We start from the raw sequence: 22,959 nt of genomic DNA on the forward strand, positions 1-22,959 counted from the left end.
CTCCTAGCTGATGGCAATCCTTTTCTACATTATACTTTCTTTTTCATACATCTCCCTTTCCATAGGTGTATCTCAACAGGAAATAAAATCAAAATTATCTTATACTCGCTTCAGTTATTACAGAACATATCTATCTGAAGTTAGGACTATGTTTGATTGTGCTTGGCTGGAAAATCTATAGCAGGAAATGGATCTGCGTCATTCTTTATAAGGCAACAGTCAATTTATTTCTCCTTCTGGGTGGGATATGTGGTAGCTTGCTACAAGCTAAGGAAAGAACAAAAAAAAAAGAATATGGGCAGCAGGGAAGAGCTGACTATACACTGCTTTATCTATTTGGCAAAATAGTGTAGTAATTGCAGTGCAAAAATATATAATTTTCTCTCCCCAACACCGTAAGAATATCTACTGAACAGCACAGATGTCTACAGATGGGCTGTTTGTCAGCTTAGTTGAACTGAGGTAACATTTTGCTTAAGGAATACCAACTCAGAAATTGGGTGTTCGATAACAAAAACAAAATACAACAAAAAGGAACTGTAACTTCAGGACTGAATTTTCTTTATGCAGAGAAGAAACTGTTCCATCTTTTATTATCTTTGAGTAAGATGAAGGGAGGAAATAGAGAAACAAAACTATAAATGTAGGTATCAGGCAAAGCAGAGACTTAACAGTTCATGTGCTGTTTGGATGAATGCATGTTTTCTAGTTCAGACTTTGAGGAAGCTAATCAGTCCAACTAACAAAAAAAAAGGGGGGGTTAAAAAAAAGGAGAGTCTAAAAAAAGCTCACATTGCTTTGATGCCCAATTATTGTTCCAAGTTGTGGCTGGATTTAGTCTTTAAGGAGAGAGAATTCACTTGGAATTTAAAAAAATGCTGTAAGGTAGGAACAACCAAGCATTTTCTAAGCTTTATGTAATTACTGATAATGGGGTTATCTTAGTAAAGTGATTACTTTTAAGGCTAATCAATTTTATTTATTAGCTTTTTCTTTCGAGACACCCAATAACTATATAGATTGTACTAATTATTGACTAGAACCTAATATTTAGAAATCAAACTATAGGGGTAAGGTTTGCTATTGGACTGTTAATTAACAGTTGGGGGATTGTTTGATTATTGATGGTGGTAATGGTACTGGTAATGGTTATAATTGTTAATCCCTCTGTTTTAAAATAATTGTAGCCTCAGTGGCATTCCATCCATTTAAAAAATAGGGCCCTTCTGTATGCTCCTAAAAATACTTGGCAGGCTTATTTTGACCCACGCACACAAAAAAGGTAGCCATCCCAAGTAATGTGACTCACATCTCTGCTTGTCTAGACTTGGGATCTCTGTCTATATAAAATTCTAGCTACCATGGGTGGGAGATTGTCATGCTTTTCCTCTGGCATCTCAAGGTAAAGATTCTGGTGATGGAAGGAAAACTACAGAAAATCTCCACCCGAGATTGATAAGAGAGAATCTTCTATCAGAGCATATCTTGTTGAACAAGCTAGTAAGAGCACAGAGTTGACGTAGTTGACGAAGATGCAGTGTTGCTCATTTAAGACAGTTTTCAGAGAAAAGAAGGCTATGAAGCCAGAAGAATGGCCAACATTGTATTAATAGTCTGAGACGTGGCATACCTTTTGTTAAGGAAGCTAAAGGTAAACACCTCATGGTTAGAAGGTAGCTAGAGAAAATGACTCACCTCATTTCTCTCCAATAGAGAGTGCCCTTGGTTGTATTGTTTTGCCTTGTTTTTATGAATATGGATGAGGTTGGTTTATTTATATAAATTTTACTTTCCTCAGCTACCATTATATGTATATTTAATGAGGATCCAGAATGTTGGGGGCAATATGCTGACCCTGTAAACCACTTATAGAGGGCTGTAAAGCACCGTGAAGCGGTATATAACTCTAAGTGCTATTGCTATTGTTCTTGATTGTTTTATTGAGGTTTTAACGTAGCTGCCCAGATTCACTGCTGCAAAATGGGCAGCCATTTAAATTGATTGAAATAATTAAAGATCCTCTGAATAAAGGGAAGCTTATAAATCTTATGTATTAGACCAGTGATACGATAATACAATAGCAGAGTTGGAAGGGAACTTGGAGGTCTTCTAGTCCAACCCCCTCCCTAGGCAGGAAACCCTGTACCATTTCAGACAGATGGCTATCCAACATCTTCTTAAAGACTTCCAGTGTTGGAGTATTCAAAACTTCTAGAGGCAAGCTGTTCCACTGATTAATTGTTCTAACTGTCAGGAAATTTCTCCTCAGTTCTAAGTTGCTTCTTTCCTTGATTAGTTTCCACCCATTGCTTCTTGTTCTACCCTCAGGTGTCTTAGAGAATAGTTTGACTCCCTCTTCTTTGTGGCAGAGGGAGCTGCTGGCTGGAACGGGGGGAAGCAGAGAGAAAAAGAGGAGTAGGTAGTGGCCCTTTAACTCCATTTCATTTGAACTTTCCTGTGGCTGGTGATTGGAGCTGCTGGCTAAAAGGGGGGAAGCAGAGAGACAAAGAGGAGTAGGTAATGGCCCTTTGATGGCTAACCATTTTGTTGTTAGGTGTCAAAAACCCGAGCGTGCTCACGCAATAGCATACATGTGTGCCAGCACTTACAATGCAAAGCATGCCCCCACATGCACATGTGCGCACAACCCCCGCATACTCCCCGCCACGCATGCTGCACTGCTTGTCTCCAAGCTGAGCTTGGTATTTCCTCCAGGGGGCCGGGGGAGGCCATTTTCGTCCTCCTCAGGCTCCAGGAAAGCCTCTGGAGCCTGGGGAAGGTGAAAAACGGGCCCAATGGACCTTCCAGAAGTTCGGAAATGGCCTCCCTCAGCCCTCTGGAAGACCGAAAATCAGGCCAGCGTGCACATGCGCACTGGAACTGATAGCTCACGTGCCGGCAGATATGGCTACCTGTGGCATGCCAGAGGTTCACCATCACAGTATTAGACCAATACGTTTCTCCCGTGTTAGGACAAGGTACAGAAGCAGGCACACCATATATTGCAATTCCCGGTTGTTATTAGCCTTATATCCTGTGTGTTGACCAGATATCTTTTCCTTGGCCTCATATTTGGGTTCTCAAGATATATTGAAAAGAGCAGGCAAAATTCCAACATACCAAAAAGAAAACAATCCCAAGGAATTCCCCTGGAAATCAGACAAAGTCACCCCAACCCAAGTATCCTTGCAATAAGAATTCTTTCTCAAGAATTGAGAAAACGAAACAAAAAAAGTTATATATTGACTGGAGGTAAGAATCTATCAACATTGGCAGAAAAGGCAAAGGATGGGATGGGCAGAAACAGCACTACTGCTCTTTGTATGAGGTGCCAGAATTTTTTTACAAATCATGCCACATCAGATTTCTTAATGTACCTTTTCAACACAGGCATTGGTAGAGAAAGCTTCTGCTTGGCTATCCAGCTGCTTGACGCAAATACTTGCAACACAGTTACTGAAAATGTCTTTTTTCAAGGCCAAGCTGTTTTTAGTTGATTTTTCAGAAACAGGTTTTTTTTTTCTCTTTCTCTCTCCAGCTATGCATAAGGTCATGGGAAGCATCATCAGACTCGCTCCAAAGAAGGCACAACACCAGCATGTTCACTGCATACAAAGAGAAGCACAGAGTTCTGAGAACTTCTAAGGAAGATCATTAGACCTCAAATTAAGCAGACAACTTATTTTATTCTGCAAACTCCCTAGTCAAGTTAAATTGTCAGCCTTTTCACTTAAGGCAGCCAAAAACTACTGTTTAACACCTGCTGGTAGAATTTATCCCAACCTATACATGGGATTCTAGACATAGTGAGAAGACTGGCTCAAACTTGAATCAGCCTTCCATCATTCTGAGGCCGGTAAAATGAGGACCCAGATTGTTGGAAACAATATGCTGACTCTGTAAACTGCTTAGAGAACGCTGTAAAGCACCGTAAAGCAGTACATAAATCTAGAGGTGGTATTCAGCAGGTTCTGACCAGTTCTGGAGAACCGGTTAGGGTTAACCTAACCCTAACCCTAACCGGTAAATACCACCTCTCACTAGCCTTGCTCCCATCTATTTTCTCCCTTTCGAGTCCTAGCTAATCAGGAGGGAATGGGGATTTTGCAGTAATCTTCCCCTGGAGTGGGGTGGGAATGGAGATTTAACAGTATCCTTCCCCTGCCACGTCCGCAAAGCCAAGTCACTCCCACCAAACCACGGCCACAGAACAGGTAGTAAAATCCCACCACTGCTATTGCTATATCACATTTGGGCATGTTATGTAAATTAGGCAACAAGTTATATTATTCCTCTACTTCCTAGCATCTTCTCATTAGCTGACTCATCTCTGATCTCCTGAGCATCATGCTGCTATTGGTGCAAGTCTTCCTGTCAGCTTCAATAGTATGTTTTACAACAACTGTAAAAATTGGATGTTCAATTTAGTAAAGAATGACAAAAGTTCATTGGTAATTTAGAAAACCTTAACAACTATTTCCCACAAACTAGACTCAACTGCGTAATTTATCTTCCTCATTGCATAACATCAGTGCATCAATATTTTTACTCACAGAAGTTGTTCCTTACCTAATTTATAGCCTGTTCAGAGTATTTAAAAGCCTGAAGGGATATATGAAACTCATCAGAGCAGAAAATGGCAATTTGTGAGCTGCCATCACGCAACATCTTGAATCAAGGTACTAAAAGTTGGTATAGTAAATACAGATTACAATATGAGCAAAAACATGAGAATATACCTGCTGGATTAGGTCTCATTCCCATATTTACTTTTGAAAAATACTCCACGTACCCAAATTACCAATTTCTTGAACAACTTTGACTCTTCTTTGCATTTTGAAGAGATTTTTAAGAGTGAATGTAGCAATACGAGAGCTCTAGACAATTCACCTCTCCCATCACCGCTCTTAAAATCATCCAAAAATTTATTTATCAGCCTTAAATCTGTCATTTCAGATGGAAGCGGGGGAAAGGGCATTGTTAAGGGTGAGATTGGAAGCAATTTGCATCCAGACAACTTTCATTTCCCATTTCTACCCTTAATTTTCTACCCAGATGCAGATACACAAACCCAAATGTGACTGGGTGGGCGTGGCCAACTCAACGTCACTCACGCCAATGGGTGCTTCGCCTTAGTGTTACAATGTAATATGGGTTAACCAGAGAGGCAGTTTCTGTAAGCAGGGCAACAAAGATTAGGCTAGAACAACGAATGTTTCCTTCCTGCCTTCCTTACAGGATTAGTCCTGTAAAGTGGAAAAAAACAAAAGGAAATTTCTTCCAACAACTGGTTCTCCGAATGGCTTAGAGAGTTAACAACCGGTTCTCCCGAATAGGTCCGAACTGGCTGAATCCCACCACTGGGTTTAGATCATTGGAGGGAACATTTTAGTCAGTTCGGAACTCATAACGTTGATACCGTGTATAGAGAAGAATTTGAGAATCAATGGGCAAGCTTGGAGATGGTTAAAAGAAACACCGACCAATTGTCCTATGAGGAGCCCAACATTTCCCATGCTGGGCTGTGGGTAAATGAAATACTATGAATGTTACCATAGAAATATAAATATATATACAAGCATAGCATTTGTTCTTCCGTGATAAAGGTTTAGATAACAAATGAGATGGTCATCTGGAAAACTTCATACTCTATTATAGTGGCCACAAACTGAATTAACATCCTTCCTCCCAATTCACTTTCAGCTAAACATCCTTGAGCTTTTAAATGCTATCACGCACTTTTCTACAGATGCTTCGGCGCAACTACGCAAAACAGTTTTCAATTGTTTATTGCCCCATTTATTTTTCCTATTGACTGCCTCACATTCAATATTTTAAGCACCACTTGATTCAGGTCGACTGCAAAACGTAATCAAATCTCTGGGAAGAAAAAGAAAGAAAGAAAAGAAAGGCTTGTACCGGTCAGGTTGTCAAGGCAGGAAAGCAGCTGGCTCCTTGAATGGAGTGGATACATGATGCAGGAATTGCTATGGAAACATCACCTGTCCTGTACATTCTGTAGCAGTACTATAAAGTTATAAAGAAAGAGCACACTTTAATTAACTGCTTTCAACATTTTCAAGAGTTGCTTCCATACAGTGTGCTAAAACATATTGCAAATGCAGTAAGGGTAAGAAATTAACAAACGAAGCATTGTTTTCCACAATAGCCAATCTAGTAACCAAAAGATATCCTGCTGTGACAGATAAGTTGTTTCTGCTTTTAGTTATGCTACTATAAATTTGAAAGCTTTTCTTTCAAACGGGGGGTAGGTAGGCACTCCAATTCTAATTAAATACTTCCAGTGGAGATCCCTCCATTTCCAAGAACACACTGTTCTACTCCCAAATAGCTCATACTTCTAGGAGATTCCACTTACGGTAAGGTAAAATATTCCTCCAATGAATGTCCAGATCCAATGTCTCTCCAAAGCTCCTAGTTCTTCGGTATGGGAGAATTCTTTTCCATCTTCTACATGACAGTTTACAGATGTCTGAAGACTAAGCATAGCCATTGTTTTCACTCACGTTCAACAAATCTTGGCTTCCCTGCATGATTACAATAAGATGTTGGATTATGTTTAATGAAAGCAACACAAAGTAAGAAACGTAAAGGAAATAGGAAGGAAAAGCTAAGAGAGAATAAAATAAATCAGAAGAACCATTTATTCTGTTTGGACCAAACTAAGAAATACATTAACAGGGAAGCCTGAACCGTCTACCAGGGAAGGCTCTCTTATTAATCGTTGCCCTCTAGTCTGATTAAAACAATAGTGCCTTTTCCTTCATCCTCATTTGCTCATTTAATTTCATAGTTCTATTTTCTCCTTCCTTAATTTCTCATAACCTAAACTTGTAGCATTTTTCTCCTTGTATGACTGCCAATTAATCATATGAAATGGAAATTTGAAAATGGGAAATAGGGAAAACCTTAAGTATGGGAACATTGGCTGGCTTTTGCAATGAGAATTCATCTTCACAGCATGTTGAATAACTTCATATGTAAAGGAATGAAGTTTGAGAAGCTACTGGATAATCTAACATGGAGGAGGAGGAAGAGAGGGAGAAAGAAGAATTCTTTTTCAACAAGAGGCATTTCTTTCATACACACAGTATCTGGAAAGCTGTATCCTTGCAATCATGTTGCAAGTTACAGAAATCATGTGTCGGCTTTCCAGATAGCATCCAAAATTAAATTAGTCCAAGGCAATGTGCTGCTCAAAGTTCCAATTTATTAAGAGAGCCATGCTGGAACATCTGGGGGAAAACCTGAATCTGAAGCTTCTTCCGTTCCCCCCCCCCAAGTTAAAGTTCATGATCTTGCCCCCACACCCATAAGTCCATCACATGGTCCAATCTTCCACTGCCATGTTGGCAGTTCCACCCATCCAGTTCTAGTCAGGTGCAGAGGTGTAGAGACAAAGGATGACCTTGGCAATCTAGAAAGGAATTTTATTGTGGCTACATAACATTCTACTCCATACTATGCCCCCTCCCATTTCCCCACTATGGAAACAGCAGAGTAGCATAGAAGTGGGGCAGGCAGAAGATCCAAAAGGAACATGGTTGCAGGCCTAACATCATGAAGCAATGGTTTAGCCTAGGATATGCTATGGAATGTAAAATTGACTTTTTAAAAATTTATTTGAAATTAATCCTGCTTTTATTATTTCATAAATAATCCAGACAGTGAATATACTTAATATTCCTTCCTAAGTCCTTCCCCTTTATTTTCTTCACAACAACAGCCTGGTGTGGGCTGGGCTGAGAGACAGTGACTGACCCACTCTGACTTAGACTTTTATGCCTAAAATGGGACTAAGATGGGACATAAATTGTTTCAACTCCTACCTTCAAAATGACGCTATAGATCACTGCACACCAAGACAACTAAACACAACATTTTTCCCCAAACGCCATCACTCTGGTAAACAAATAATTCCCTCAACACTGTCAAACTATTCGCTAAGGCTGCATTACTATTACTATTAGTCTTCTCATCGTCCCTATCACCCATCTCCTTCCACTTATGACTGCAGAACTTTAACTTTGTTGCTTGTATCCTTACGGTTTATATTGATATTGATTGTTTCCTGATTGCTTATTTGTATCCTACAACTGTCATTAAGTGCTGCACCTTATGATTCTTGACGAATGTATCTTGTCTTTTTATGTACACTGAGAGCATATGCACCAAAGACAAATTCCTTGTGTGTCCAATCACACTTGGCCAATAAAGAATTCTATTCTATTCTTTATTTGTTTGTTTATTTGAATTTATTAGCTGCCGTACTCCAATAGAGTTTGAACAATAGGATGTAAAAAGTGTTGATATTTCTGCACATTGGTATTAGGGGGGGGGGGGAACCTCCTGAAAATACTAAGAAAGCAAATAAATCGATCACAGCATTAATCAATTCAGAATTCTTACTGAAGGTGCAAAACACCAGGCTCAAATCATCTTATTTTAGATACATTGTGTAAAGATTTAATTCTACTGAGAAATCTATAATGCTGGGAAATGTGGAAGGAAAAAGAAAAAGAGTCTGGTAGATGGATTCAATTACAGTAATGGGAGCACTGTTAGAAAAAGGGTGTTGGTACTTACCTGATACGCCTCTTCTCATAGTGGGGGAGGAGTATCCAGGATGGGTTGACCTTGTCCTCTCTTGATTGGGCTGAGTCAGATGAGCTCTTTAGGCCACGCCTTGGTCACCAGGCTCCACCCCAGTTATCGGCGAAGAACTCTATCCGACTCGTTGTGCCATCCACTCCAGACTTTTGTCTTAGTTTCAAATCTTGTCTATTTACTCCTTTAATAGAGCAGTTCAACAACCAAACATATGTCTTTCTTGCTACCTAACAGAACAGTGCGACAACCAGGTATATCTCCTTTTGCTTACATAACCATATCAGGGCGGGGCTGGATACTCCTTCCCCACTATGAGAAGAGGCGTATCAGGTAAGTACCAACGCCCTTTCTCCATAGTAAGGGGGAGGAGTATCCAGGATGGGACGTACCAAAGCCTACACGTCCCTAGGGAGGGTTACGCCTGTTAAAGACACACACAAACATATGCCTGGTGAGGCGTCACCTCCGCCCTACGCACAGCCTCCAACACCCTGCGCCCGAATGGAGCCTCTGCAGAGGCAAAGGAGTCCAGTTTGTAGTTCCTCACGAATGGTGAGGGGTGGGCCAAGTAGCTGCCCTACAGATCTCCAACAATGAGGCCTGAGTGGCCCAGGTCATTGAGATGGCCGTGCTTCGTGTGGAATGCGCTGTAATGGAGCTGGGTGTTTGCAGACCCCGTGCTTGGTAGGGGGTACCAATACAGATTCGTAACCACCTGCCTATGGTGGTGGAAGTCACCTTGTTCCCCCAGGACCCCGTCTGGAAGGAGACAAACGGACAAACTCGGATCTCCTGTTCGGTCGGTTCTTCTAAGGTAAATCCTCAGAGCCCTCCTTACGTCCAGGGTGTGTCCCTTCCTCTCTAATGAGTGAGAACGGTGCGGGCAGAAATTGGGCAATATCAATTCCTGCGAGCGATGGACACCCGAGCACACCTTGGGAGTGAAGGAGGGGTCCAACTTTAGCACCACCCTGTCCTAGTGGAACACGCAGGGATCTTCCCTGGCAGACAGTGCCTATAGTTCAGATCTCCTCCTGGCATAGGTTATGGCCACCAGAAAGGCCACCTCATGGGTCCAAAACTTATGCGAAGGAGTTTATAATGGTTCAACAGAGAGCCTGTCAAAGCATTGGATACCTAGTGCAAGTCCCAGGACATGCACCTGAGAACCGTCGGTGGCTTTAGGTTGGATGCCCCCTTGAGGAATAGCTTGACCACAGGGTGGTAAGTCAACACCTGAGCCCTTCCCCACAGGAGTACCAATGAAATAGCCGAGACCTGTCTCTTAATTGTATTGGGGGGCTAAACCTCTGTCCAGACCCACCTGGAAAAAGTCCAGAACCTGTGGAACAGCGATCCCAACTGGATCGTGACCCCTGGAGGTGCACCAAGTTGAGAAGGCCCGCCATGTAGCGCCATAAATGCGCTCTGTGGGGTCTGCGGGCCACCCGGATGGTCAGTATGACCCTAGGGGAGAGGTGGTCTTCCCTCAAGCGCCAAGTGGTCAGCTGGAGCCACTGAGGGTCCGGGTGCTCCAGCGACCCCTGGCTGAGGGAGATCCTCTCTTGGGGGATCTTCCAGGGCCTGTCCACCGAGAGAGATTGGAGATCGGCCAACCACAGCCTCCGGGGCCAGTGTGGGGTAATTAGCACCATCTCTGCCCCCTCCCAAAGGATTTTTGTATGACCTTGGGAATCAGGGGCAAAGAAGGATAGGCCTGGAGTAGTCCTTGGGCCCATGGGCATCGGAGGGCGTCCACCCCCTCCACACCCCGTGTCTGGTACCTGGAGTAGAACCTCGGGAGCTGGGTGTTGGGAGGAGTGGCAAATATGTTGACCTCCAGGCGTCCGAAGTGCGTCGCCACCTCGTCAAAGATTGCTGGCTGCAGTCCCCACTCCAAGTTGTCCGCATCGGCCTGGCTTACCCGGTTGGCTCTGATATTGTCCACCCCCACTATATGTTCCGCAGTCAACGACAGAGGTTCCTTTCGGCCCCCTGTCCCAGTCTTTTGGCCTCCCGCCTGAGGGGCTTCAATTTGGTCCCCCCCACCCGTCTGCTTATGTGAGCGGTGGTGGTGATGTTGTCCGTGAGGACTAAAATATGATTGCCCTGATCAAGCGGTAAAATTGTAACAGGGGCCAGGCAGACCGCCTTGAGCTTCAACCAGCTTATGTTGTGAGTCAGTTCTGCCTGGCTCTATTGTCCTTGCACCCTCTGAGCCCACAGATGGGCGCCCCACCTGAACAGACTGGCATCTATTATTACTGTCACCTGGTCTGGCATTCTGAGACTTCACCCTTGGTTATTGCCGGGGATGTCCACCAGGGCAGTGAGTGGGGGACTTCTACTGGAAGAAGGACTTTGGTCTGGGAGCAGCTCATGCGCCTTCACTGGAAAGGCAACAGGAACCATTGGATGTCCCTGGTGAGGAAGCGAGCCTGAGGAACCATGCCAATGGTGGACACCCTGGTGTCTAGCAGTTTGGTCAGAGTGACTAGAGATACCCCACGCACCCTGACTACCTGGGAGGCTAGCTGTCTGAGAGAGAGCTGTCTTTCTGATGACAGAGAAACCGAGCCTGCTTCTGAATCTACCATTTTGTTAAGGTCCTGGTGTCTCTGACGTCCGCTGCAGGGAGTAGCTGTAATCCTGAAAGCAGATCAGACAAGAAAGATTAAAAGGGAGAGGAGCGGCCATAGCCGCTCTTAATGCCCAGGCCACTGCCTGAAACTCGTTATAGTGATGTCTGCTTCTTGACCTCAGGCTGTAGAGCCTCCTCAAGTACCCCGGCCTATTATCAGAGGTGTGCAAGGCAGACCCCAGAGCCTCAGCGCTAGGTGGCAGAAACCCCTGGACTATATCCTTGTCCTGCCACTAGAGGTGGGCACTGGACCTGAAGTCGAAGATGCCCTCTATCTATTAATCAGATCAGGAAGGAACCTTGGTGGGGGCCCTGCCTCTGCCTCCATGGCAAATATAAGTAAGTAAGATCTTTATTGTCATTGTACTCAAATACAAAGAGCTACCCTTTCTGCTGCTATCACTGGCCGTGCACAGTCATCTCCGAGACATGTTGCCAATTTGGCTGAGGCCTTAGCTTTGAATAAGAGATTTTTGAATAGCAAAGGCTGGAGGAGACCAGAAAGGTTGGAAGTGGCAGATGGCATACCGTCCTCCTCAGAGGTGGTTTCCTCCCTCATTAGGCTTCCCTCAAATCCGAGGCCTGAGCATCCTGTGACTGGACAGGGAAGACAGGGGAATCCTCTGCCTGGGTATCAACTACCTCTGACCTACCCTGCCACAGAGCCTTGGCCCTAATATCTGAAATTGGGTGTACACAAGGGAAAACCTAGGTCAGAAGGGGATGGTATCACCATGCCGGCAAGTCGAGGCTAGGGCTGGTTGCCATATGTGGCCTGTGCAGGGGAAGCTGCCACCCTTGGCCAGAGCCCCAAGCCCTGAAGCGGCAAAGGAAGTTCTCAAGTGGAGCTATTGGTCCAACAGTCAATTTAGGCCAATTAGTCTCCACTGCACTCGGCGCTCTTCAAAAGGGATGGCGCAGGTGCTCACGGCTGCTTTGACAGTCCCTGTCATTCTCCAATTCTGTGAGGAGCTGCAGAGTGCTCCTGTGCTAGGGAAAGCCACGATAGACCACTAGTGGCCTGGAGCATAAGCGTTTGAAATAGGCCCCACTGGCAAGGCCCTGTCAAATGACAGTTAGGCTTTTAAGGCCAGTATACCATGGTGGGGAATTAACAATCCAGTTCAATACTACTCACAATCCAACTTTCAGTCAATTAGAGATGTGTGTGTATAATTAACAATCCAGTTCAATGCTACTCACAATCCAACTTTCAATCAATTAGAGATGTGTGTGTGTGTGTGTGTGTGTGTATGTGTATGTATGTATATACATACATACATACATACATACATACATACATACATACATACATACATACATACATACATACATACATACATACATACATACATATATATATATATATATATATATATATATATATATATATATATGAATTCCAAATATTTTTGAAGAACAGCATCTGGCTCGCACTCCTGCCAGCCCATCCAGATTAGCTGGCTTGGGAGGAGGGCCCGGGGGGGGAGGCAACCGGGGTGGCATTGGGAAAGGGTGTGATTGCCCTCCCTGGACAGGGCCCCAGAGACCCGGGGTGTCAATGGGCACCCTCCCTTGCAGAGGGGTCTTTCTCTGCAGCTTTGCTGGGTGACATCCCTGGACTTATATCCTCCTGTCCTAGTCCAGGGAGCCCCCCCTCCCCCGCTGTTAGCCTTCTTGCCTATGAGTTCTAGTGCCCTGTGCCTTTGCTTCTCATATTTAGAATTATATTTCCCCCCCCCCTCTTGGGTTAAGTCCTGTTTTTGTCTGTGGAAAAGTGCTCACCAGGTCTGATATCCTAGGAAGCAGGTTCTGGAAGTTAGAAGGCACATTCTAACCAGCAACTCAGACTAAATAAGGGCAAATGCCTGTGATTTAGCCTAAAGGGGAGAGTGTAAAAGCTTTATGGAAAGGTCTCCATGGAAGCGAAATTTGAATGAGAAAGGAGTCAGGTAGCCAAGAGCCAACCTCCCCAATCCTTTGATAGCTGCAAGGAAACCCCCTCTGCCCCTCCCCCAGGGGAGGAAAGCCCTGAACATTGCCCCAGGGAAGCCTGTTATCAGAACTGGAGCAGGGCTTTTTTGCAGCCTTATTGCAAAATATCTTTTGTAGTTTGAATCTATCTCTGGGCTCCTAGGGTTTCCTTTGGTTTTTCCTTAGGGGAAGCGTCTGGCAAGGGGCCAGCTGCAGCTGTGGGGGCCTCTTTAGCCTCCTTCTGCCCCCTCAGAGGTGAGAAGAACTGGCTCCTTCCCCTGCCTGTGCTGCTGCTCGTGCCCCCTCCCCCACGGCTTGAAATCTCCTCAGGAGGGCGATTCGCACCAGAAAGGAGCTGGCTCTGCCCCTCCCCCTGAGCTCCAAACAAACGCACATGGCTTGGGCTGCTCAGAACTCTGCCGCGTTTTGTACTCTTCTGAGGGGGGGGAATGTGCTTGGCTTTGCTTTTAGCCTTTAGCTGCCTGCCCCCCTCGGAAAAGGCCTCCGGAGGGGTTTCAAACCTGTTTGGAGATTCTCTTGTAGGGCTGCTGGTATAGCCCCAGGGACCAGATTCCAGCTTGTGTCCTCGGAGGAGGAGGACATCGTCATCTTGGAGCACATGGTCCCCAAGGCGATTCGCACCGAAATTCAAAGGGGGCTTCAATCCGGGCCTGAAAGGCGGGCTTATGCTCAAAGAGCCCCCGCGCTCCTTGTTGCGGGAGGAATTAGCCTTCTGGAAGCATTGTCTCATAAATGAGCTCTGCTCCAGGGTCCCGCTGTGCTCTGGTGAGGCTTGCAGAGGCTCAGCGTTGCAGAGGGGCTGGCAGTCCTTGCTGAGTGACCCAGGTCATCCTTAGTGACCTAGGCCTTTTCTGAGTGATACTTGTCTCACTCAGATGCCCTCTGCTCCTTGCTTGCCCGGCAGAATTCCTTTTCTGAGTGATACTTGTCTCACTCAGATGCCTGGGCTGCTTGCCGCCCCCAAGGGGGCTTTTGGCAAAAAATTTCCTCCGCTCGGGGAGCTCAGATACTCACTCAGGCCGTTTTGTGCTTCTTTTAAAAGGTCTCTAGTTTTTTTCCCTTAGGATTCTCGGGAGTTCCTGGATGGCACAACAGCCCAGTTGAGGGCTGAGTCGATAACTGGGGTGGAGCCTGGTGACCAAGGCGTGGCCTAAAGAGCTCATCTGACTCAGCCCAATCAAGAGACGACAAGGTCAACCCATCCTGGATACTCCTCCCCCTCACTATGGAGAAAGACCACATTGGGAATAGATCATCTTGGGGGGGAAATCTGTCTATGCAGTCACTATAAAAGTCAACATCAACTTGATGGCACATACACTATTATCATGCAAAGTGCAGAAATAGGGTAGGATATAACAAACAAAAGTAATGAACTATGAAACAAAAAGAAAAATAGCTAAATCTATTTTATACCAACACCATGCAATACATCTCTCTATATGTTTTTATCTTTACAAACCATCTTTGATCCGACTACATGAATATACCTTTCGCCTTTTGCTTTTTACACTTCTCATCTTAACACTTCTTAAATATGCCATTCCTATGGCATTTAACTTACTCTTATGTTTCTCCTGACACATCCAATGTTCACTTCTATATCACCAAATAGCTTCTCCAACTTCTTTCTTTGCTTCCACTTTCTAATCATTCTGTTGGAAAGTTAATCTGTATTCTAATACCTTTTCAGATGTACTTTCTGTTGATTCTCTTCCTGCATTCTGCTTTCCCATTTTCCCACTTCTTTCCCTTCGTGTCCATTTCTCCAAAATCCATGCTTGACATTACAAAATAACTGTTTGTCCAACATTCATAATATCTCATCATCCTTATATCCTTGGCTAATGCTTTGTACACATACACACGCAGACACATAAAACACACCAAACTCATCAGACACCGCTCACCACTCTTGAACCCTCATATGAACCTATAATTTTGCAGTATTATTTTGCCTATTCTCAACCATTCATACATGTAAACTATGAGAATAATTTTGTCTTAGAATCACATTCAGAATAATGCATAAGAGAGAACAAGTGTTCTCAATTCAGGTGTCCTATGCAACATTCTCTGCCAAAGGTAACGTCAATAGCCATAAGTTTGGATACTGTTGGGCAGGCAATCAAAACTTAGTTTTGCCCCTTACAAAGCTATGATATTTTTTGCAAGCTTGGATTTCTACTAGATTATATCACTATAGTCTGCTTTCATCCCAACAAGATACATGCTGTGTATTGACACACATTCGGAAAAAACTAGGAATACAAAATGGCTCATAATACTGGAGGAAATAAAAACCAGGTGACTTGCCTACCTATTTGGTCTATTAAGTGATGAGAGACGATATCAAGCTTCTTGGTCTTCTCTATGAGGATTCTCTTTAAATCGGACCCAGACAAGACATCTCTTCAAACAGAGGACAATCCTTTGGCAACAAATATATGGATGATTCAACATTTTAGCCACTTTATTCTATCCCATTCTTCCATTTTTCAATCTTTTGGGAGAGTTTTTTCTGCCTCCCAAACGCTCCTTGACATTCCATGGCTTTTGGTAGTCAAAGCAGGGACAGTAGTTGCTCTCTTTCTTTCTCTTTCTCTCTCTTTGTCTATTCCGTGCTTCAATCAACATGCTTGGCTCATTGAGCTGCTAAACTGTTCTGTAAACCAACAAATGTCCAATTAGTACATTCCATGCCATCATTGTCCAGTATCTGAACTCCAAAATGCCATCTGAATTGAGAAATAAACTCAGGTTATCCCATTGTTGTCAACATCTTCCCAGAGTATGCTTCCTACATTGGCACAACAGAATTGACAATGCAATGAAGCTGAATATATGTGCCCCAGAATAATGTTGCAGGATCCAATATGGGTCAGACACCAGGACCAGAGGTTTACAGTAGTCTTCCGAGCTTTTGGACTTGTATTGGAGACCATCCTCAGGGAACCTCTCTCTGGTAGTCTATGGAGATTCTCAGTCATCCAGGTCATGGTTGTCCCAAAGGTGCTTTTTCAAGTTGACTTTTTTTTTCTTTGAAGATGTTTTGTTTCTCATCCAAGAAGCTTCTTCAGCTCAAATATACATCAGCTGAAGAAGCTTCTTGGATGAGAAGTGAAACATCTTCAAAGAAAAACCAGAAAGTCCAGTTGCCTCTTGAAAAAGCACCTTTGGGACAACCATGACCTGGATGACTGAGAAGCTCCATAGACATTTAGCTATGCACTCAGAGCTGAAGAAGCTTCTTGGATGAGAAGTGAAACATCTTCAAAGAAAAACCAGAAAATCCAGTTTTCTCTTGAAAAAGCATTTTTTGGTCTCTCTAGTAGAATGTGTGCTTTGGGCTATTCTCTGTGTGGTATTTATAAGGTGCCTCTTGTGTGTGGCTTTTAGATGTTGTTTTAGGTGTTGATGGCTGACTATTAAGTCATTGGCTGTTTCCTTGTGCTGCCAAGACCTCACCTCTTAAGAACTTGATAAGATGGTAATAAATCAGCAATCCTTTTGGCTGACAAGGGCCCAGGCTTTAATCACTTCCCTAGCTGTTTCTGTGCCTGCTCATCCAACAATCTTAATAGCTGCAAAATTGAATATATGTCCTTGTTTATTGCAATGTGAGGCTACCAATAAGTTTGGGTTTTCTTGCCTGACTGCTTGCTTGTGTTCTTGCAGTCTGGTGGTTAGCTTCCTCCCCGTGCCTCCTACATATTCACAGGGGCACTACATGTAGGGGATTTGATAGATTACATTGGAAGTATCTCCTACCTCCAAGTGATCTTTACAATGCCTAATTTGTCCTCATATGGTAACCTCTGGGTGGTTCATTTTGCTGCTTCCAAAATGTTTTTATGTATGGCAGGATGTGCCCGGTCTTGTACCTTGTTTCTTCTTTTTCCTCCCTAATATAATCTACTGGACCACAGCAAATGACTTAATAGCCAGCCATCAACACCTAAAACAACATCTAACCCCAATCAACATTTAAAAGCCACACACAACAGGCACCATAATAAATACCACACATAGAATAGCCCAAAGCACGGAGATAAGTTACCTGACGATGAGCTTAAGCAGAAGTGTGAAAGCTCAGAAGACTAAACCTTTGGTCCCGGTGATCAACCCAGATTGGATACGTGACAATGGAATGTTCTACCTAATGAGGATCTTGGTTTCTGAATGAAATGGCTCCCTCTTTCTCGCAATTTGGATTTTAATAAGCACTTTTGCAAAGGCTCCCAAGCCTTGCCAATTGCAAGGATAGGAGTATGCTAGTCCTTTCCATTCAGGGAGGTGGCCCCCTTTTTCCCCACAGAGACATTTTAGTCTTTTGAGTAGCAAGACTAACCTGGATTATTAATAGCTATCAAAAAGAATGATTCAGATGCAGGTTGCATATAATCAGTGTTCTTCTCATATTGTGAAAGAACACAGTGTCTGTTGCTGTTTTCGCTCCCACCTTCAGTTTTTGTATTCTCCCAGTCTCTTTGTTTTTGTCATGGGGAGAACGGCTGAATCATTTCTCAGCCAAGATGGAAATCACTGTTGGGATGAATTGCTCTGAATGGTCAAGATGGCCAGAAAAGAATATTCACTCATTGTGTTTCCCAGTTGAAGTAGGGCAATTCACTCCTTTTCTACAAAAATCTCCTGCAAATTACACAGCTTCCTCCTGCAAGAGGAACAACTGTTGAAACAAACAAATTTACATATTGTAAGCTGAGTTGTTATAGCGCAAGCTAGTGATTTCAGTTGCATATGGATTCTGAACACTCTTCTCTTTGTTCTTATTTAGATTCGTGCTGAACTGTCACACAGGAGGGTGGATGTGAATATATTTGTATACCCTTCTTTTAGTTTCATCCTCAGCAGGAGGCCGTCCTTAGAAGATGAGCTTTTTGAACTTGATCAGAAGTCATTTTAGCAGCCAAAGTGAAGCAAAATAGACAATATGCCTTTGAATTACTGTATTTTTCGCCCTATAAGACGCTCCGGAATATAAGACGCACCCAATTTTAAAGGAGGAAAATCTAGAAAAAAAAGATTCTGAACCAAATACTGTAGTAAAATATTTTATATCGACTGTATAAAGTTAACAGCAGTTTAAGAACAATTTTATGTCAACCATGTAACATATTAAGAACTATCTTTACTCTCATTAACAGTCAGTAAAGTCAGTAAACAGTGAAAGTAACAAAAATAAGGCTGTAATGTTTTTATTCGAACCCCAAGAATTCCTCTTCTTCGCTGCTATCAGAAATGAGGAAGGACAGATCCACGCAGTCATTGTCATCACTTTCTTCCTCACTGGTGTCAAATAAGACGTCGTCTTCTGTTCCATCCAAGGCATTACTAATGCCACACTTCTTGAAGGATTTTACAACAATGTCCTCCTTCACGGAGTCCCATGACCTTTTAACCCATTCACACACTTGTGTGATAGTGGGCCTCTTCATCGCCCAGTAGGCGTCAGATCATGGTTCCCAGCTGCCATCCAGGTGTACCACTCCTCTCGCATCAGAACTTTGAACGGTTTGTTAATGGAAACATTAAACATTCGGCGTATAAGACGCACCCAGATTTTCACCCTCTTTTTTGGAGTAAAAAAGTGCATCTTATAGGGCAAAAAATTAATTTCTATTTGCTTTTAGAGAAATTTCAGATGTTGATCAGCCAAATGACAATTTGCAGAGTTCTCCTCACACGTTTATATTTGCACATGGGAGAAATGAGTCATATTTGCCCATCACTTACTCTTCTTTGGTCTGTTGCCAGTGAAGCTGATCCCCAGATTATCAATTGTCTTTTGTCAGGTCTATGTATTATTGCTTTTATGCACTGGGACAACCATTTTGGTCTTGTGGTTTAGAACCCAGGAGACTCTGAGCTCAAGTTCCACCTTAGCCATGAAAGACAGATGGGTGACTCTCCCTCTCTTAGCCCAACTCATCTCACAAGGTTGTTATTGTGGGGAAGATAGGAGGAGGAAGGGCTATTATATATGTTTGCTGCCTTGATTGTTTATAAAAATAATAAGGGTGGGATATAAATAAATCAATAAAAACTAAAAGAAATTACTGCCAGATACCTTTAGAGTCAAGAATAATAGAGCTGAAGGGGATTCTAACGGTCATTGTGACCTACCTCACAGCAATCCATGCACATCTGGAAATTGGAATATAAAATTCACCATAAAATCCTGAAATTCCTTTCCGCATGTATCATGAGCAGCACACAATACTATTCTCCATCTTTTTCTCAGAGCCAGTACTCCTGCTTCAGAAGAAGGAAAATTATTATAAGCCCAGCTGACAATTAAAAGCATATGGAGGAGACTAAACTAAACTTGCTGAAGGAACAAAATGTACTGAGATCCATATACCCATTTTTTTTCTCCAACACAGTTCAAACAACTGCACCCACAACAGAAACAAAAGGCTGAGACCAACTTGACTTTATAAACAGTGTTGCCTATTAATCATTTGTAAACGACAGTTCTAAAGAAATGCTGAAGTTCTAATGTTGCATAAATGTGACTCAAGCCTGTATTATTCAGTCATTTTATTATATTTTTTAATGTACAAAATACTTTCTGATTTTGTTGGTCATCTATATACCAATAAAACGGGTGTCATGCTTCAAGGATTATATTATACTTCCAGGAGATGAAATCTGTCTTTCTATCTCTCTGCCTACGCAAATTTGCTTGAAGTCTCGATAACTGAAATGTCTTTGCAATGACATTTCCTTCCTTATTCCTTTCAGTGACACTGTTTTCATCCTCAGAAGGGTTGTCTTTAACTCAGAGGGTGGCAAATACACAATGGGAATCCTTGCTGCAGTTTTGCTCTTTGCACAATATACCCCATAAAGTCTTTGTAACCTACATAGGATAGCAGAGAAGAGCAGAGCAGAGCTATAGTTTAGTTCTGGGGAAGAATCAAGATATTTTGGTGTAGTTATTGTTTCATTTTATTTAGGCTTCAGAGGAGATCATTGTCATCTACTGCTACCTTCCCCTCCTCAGATACACCAGTAGTAGCCAAATCTCCTATACCAGGGGTGTCAAACACAAGGCCCCCAGGGCATATCTGGCCCACGATATGGTTGATCCAGTCTGCGGGGCCATCCTGAAAAATGTAAGGGGCCAGCCCACATCGCTTTGGCCTGGCCTACCCAATGTGAAGAGGAAACCTTGGGCCAGTGTGGCTTCAGCTCGGTCTACCCAGTGCAAAGAAGAAACATTTGGGGAGTGATGTCAAGCTGGCCATACCCACCCAGTCAGCCATACTTACCCACCCAGCCATGCCCAGTGAGTGGCATCAAGCTGGCCATGCCCACCCAGTCAGCCATAACCACCCGTCCCCCACCACCCGAGGTCAACCACAGCCCAGATGCGGCCCTCAATGAAATTGAGTTTGATACCCCTGTTCTATACCTGTCCCCATCTCTATGGTCCCCATTTCTGGTAATCTTAGAAAAAGACGTGACCTCTGTTTCATAGTCAAAAGATCAGAAAAGCACAAGGAGTAACTCCTTCCTGCTTGAAATCTTGTGCTGAACAATTGGCCCTCACCCTCATCTTTAATAAATCGTTAGAGATGTGCTATGACTCTTCTTGCTTCAAACGCTCAACTATCATCCCGGTTCCAAGAAACCCGCTATCAAGGAGCTGAATGACCAGTTGTCAGAACAGTTGCTCTGACATCTGTAGTTATGAAGACCTTTGAAAGGTTAGCAATTGCCCACCTGAAAATCATGTTACCTACGAAGCAAATAGTTCAGCAGATAATGCTGTCAATATGGCAATACATTACATCTTGCAACATCTTGAATCTCCAGGGTCCTTTACATGGTGCAGATGGGGAGGCAATTGTTCAGAACAGGCTTTCAAGCAGGAAGGAGTTACTCTGTCTGGGACTGCTGCTTTTCTGATCTTTTGTCTATGAAATAAATTTTGTTTACAATTCTACAAAATACTGATGCAATTATTTAAATTTAGCTTAACAAAAATGCTTTCCCACAAGGAGTTATTATCAATAAGCTATGTATATTATATCTACTTTAATATTGTATCAGATTAGTCATGAACCCCCTACAGGTATATTCTGGTATATTACATTTCTACATTTTTTAAATTGTTCTATTGATTCGATTTGTTACATTGCATTTTTCTTGGGAGCTCAAGGCAGCTTCTTTGGGATCGCTTTTTATTTTATCTTCACAATGAAATCCCTATGGAGTAGGTTGGTTTGAGAAAATACAATAATACAATAGTAGAGTTGGAAGGGACCTTGGAGGTCTTCTAGTCCAACCCCCTGCCTAGGCAGGAAACCCTATACCGTTTCAGACAAATAGCTATCCAACATCTTCTTAAAGACTTCCAGTGTTGGGGCATTCACAACTTCTGGAGGCAAGCTGTTCCACTGATTAATTGACTGGCCTAAAGTCACTAAACATGTAAATTTTTGTGTTTTAAAAAAGGGATTCCTTAGGCTACTCCTGATTTGAGCTAAAGGTGGCTTAATTCTAAAAGAGCTTAAGAAAACTATGTCCAGACTGAAATTTTTGGCAAAGGATCCAATTTAGAATGTAGACTGTTATGGTCGACCACTAAAAAAATGGCCCTCAAAACTTTCTATTCAAGAAATCAATTGCTCGTGACTCTCTCTCTTTCTGGAGATTGTGTATGTGTGTGTGTTCATACATGTGTATATGTTTATGCATGTGTGTATATGTGTACAGTATGTATGTACCATATTTTTGGACTATAAGACGCTCCAAAGTATAAGACACAACTAGCTTTGGGGAGGAAAACAAGAACAAAAATCTGCCTCTAACTCCCAGCAATTTGCCTCCTTGCAGCAAACAGCAAACAGTGTGGTCAGCTTCAGCACAGCCTGATTTAACACAAGCAGCTTATTGGCGGTTGGATCAATCTCCTGGAATACCTCCTATCAGCTGTTCCAGGCTGCGGGGATCGCTGCTGCCCCCATCGCCTCTGCCTCCACATGCCACCGCCTATCCCCGCCACCTGGAACAGGCCAAAATGGGATGCATTGAGGCTGAAAATGGGACACACGGATCCTGAAAAAGGGATGCACAGAAGCCAAAAATGGGGGCAGCTATAGGCGGCAGTGATCCACGCAGCCTGGAACAGCTGATAGGAATTATTCCAGGAGGCAGATCCAACCTCTCAATCAACTGATTGTGCTAAATCAGGCTGTTCTGAAGCTGCCTTTGCTGTTTGCTGCAAGGAAGCAAATTGCTGGGAGGCAGAAGCCAAAGGGTGGGGGCCAGCGGGTGGGCACGGCTTTGGCAACATACATTCACTGTATAAAACACACAAGACATTTCCACCCACTTTTGGAGGGGAGGAATTGTGTCTTATATTCCAAAAAATAAGGCTATGTGCGTATGTATCTCCATCTTATTTTTCTATTGCAGTTACCTTTATACCTCAGATGACCAGAAAAATTATGAAATTGTGCATTGGTAAACTTTTTTTTAAAAGCCCAGTGGAAAATAGGTATCTTATGGAAAGAAAAACAGTAATTAGAAAAAGGTTATGTTGTGTTTCATACTGGTGTATTGAACCCGGTAAGGGGTATTTTGTCCCCTGCACAATATTTAGTTAACCAAACCGCAGGGGTTTCCTAGAACAAAGTAAAGCCCAGCCAGTAAACGGA

At 43.2% G+C, this 22,959-nt stretch overlaps 1 long non-coding RNA gene across 1 annotated transcript; it reads right to left on the reverse strand.

Annotated features, from left to right (window-relative positions):
• Nucleotides 1-3,002: 3,002 nt before the first annotated feature.
• Nucleotides 3,003-19,839, reverse strand: LOC309400108. Its single transcript, XR_014176605.1, has 2 exons — nucleotides 19,415-19,839; nucleotides 3,003-6,548 (listed from the first exon to the last, which is right to left on the reverse strand). It is a non-coding gene; the product is annotated as an uncharacterized lncRNA (long non-coding RNA).
• Between the last annotated feature and the right edge of the window lie 3,120 nt (nucleotides 19,840-22,959).

This window comes from Natrix helvetica, assembly GCF_964273705.1.
Source record: "Natrix helvetica genome assembly, chromosome: 1".
Taxonomy (NCBI): Eukaryota; Metazoa; Chordata; class Lepidosauria; order Squamata; family Natricidae; genus Natrix; species Natrix helvetica.